This window comes from Labrus mixtus, chromosome 11 (assembly GCF_963584025.1).
Source record: "Labrus mixtus chromosome 11, fLabMix1.1, whole genome shotgun sequence".
NCBI lineage: Eukaryota > Metazoa > Chordata > Actinopteri > Labriformes > Labridae > Labrus > Labrus mixtus.
In genome coordinates, this window is record NC_083622.1 from 8,610,186 (window position 1) to 8,611,870 (window position 1,685).

Genomic DNA, 1,685 nt, shown 5'->3' on the forward strand with positions numbered 1-1,685 from the left:
TCATCAACTGAAATATTTCCCTGATTTTGTTTGTTCCTGTTCAGCTCCAGGTGAACACGACGTGTATATTTATGAGTTCTCATTGGCAGGGTTGCTTTTTGGTTAAAAAAAAACAAAAAAATATATAAAGATGAAAAAAAAAAACGAAATATTTAAAGTTTTTATAATGTGATGAAAATAGTGTTCCATTGTATAATTGGGTCGATGCACATTTTGTTGCTGCTTAAAATTGCTCGTGTTTTATTTTAAGGTAAAGAGAAAAAAAAAGAAAAGAAATGCAGCGGGTACGGAAATGCAATTTTTTTTGTTTAATTTTCCTTTAGTTTGTTTTTTATCGAGCATTAAAAGAAGAAGAATCTGGTCCGTCTGTTCATCAACCTTCACATGTGTATGGGCTGGGATTGGCAATAGCGAAACCTTGTGTAATAAAATAGCTCTGAAAAACAGTTTTTGCTACTTTTGCAGATGTTTTATGATGTCGTGCATTAAGTTTTATTTGCCAAAAAAATTATTTTTTTCACACAGGCAGCGCCATCCATGTAGTGCATTTGATAGAGAATAGAGATGCAGGGATTGTGAAAATCAGGGCCGATTGCTGATTCAGATTCTGATGTTTGTTTCATGACTTCTTTTGGTGACTCCAACAATTAGGGCCCGACCTATTTTTTGTGGCCGATATCTTTCATAGAACTTTGTTCGATCTTTAGAGATTGATAGATATCTATAAACATATTTATTGCGTTAATCCCTTAAATGCAGTTATCAAACTCTTGTGGAAAAGATGAATAATGAAGTCAAGATGGTCACTCAAGTGGAAAGTAACTGCACATGTACGTGCGTCATCGCTTGACACTGGAGAGTGATGATGCTTGTTGTAGTCTATATAGCGCCCTCTGCTGGTGACAGAGAACTGCTAGTGTAATACAACGAAACACAAATGAAATGATATTTGACTGATAAATAAATCGAGTAATATCTGCATATATCTGCCATAAAGTTGGTCAATACCGATAGTCACTGGATTGGCTAATATCGGCCAATATTATCGGCTGGACGATTTATCGGTCAGGCTCTTCCCACAATGTTTGACGATGAAAACAAGTCAGAGTTGATCCAACAGGTGACTTCTTCTGCCCAATAAAAACCCTCATCTCTGAATCAGTAGTTAGATGTCAAGATGTCAGCATTAAATTGATTTGGCACAACAAATCAACATCGGCTACTGTCACATTATTTGTGCCGATGTCTGTCAGCAGGGCCAATATCTGCCGAAATCGATTTTGAAACGATGTGTCGGTGCATCCCTAAATATAAAATGCAATACTGTGGTGGTTTTCATCCCCTTGCTGCAACATTCATCACTTTTTCCTGGGAAGAAACCAGCAAGAAGTCATTTTACATACTTGAAGTTACAATAAAAAACACAAACCAAGCAATGAGACTAATAGATGATGCTCTCTTGTCAATTTCCAGGTTGGAGAGAAAACTCCGGACCACAAAGCATTTAACCAAAGTGACACCTGAGAAAAAAATCAATGGCTAATTTAAGAGCCCACTTTCTCATGCAGGTGAATTGTTTCTGTCCTTTTGTTACGAGACTGGCAGTAATGAAAAAAAAAAAAACCCAAACAGGAACACTCCCTTAAAAGTTATTATTTCCTTCTGTAAAGTGTCACTACTGCTGA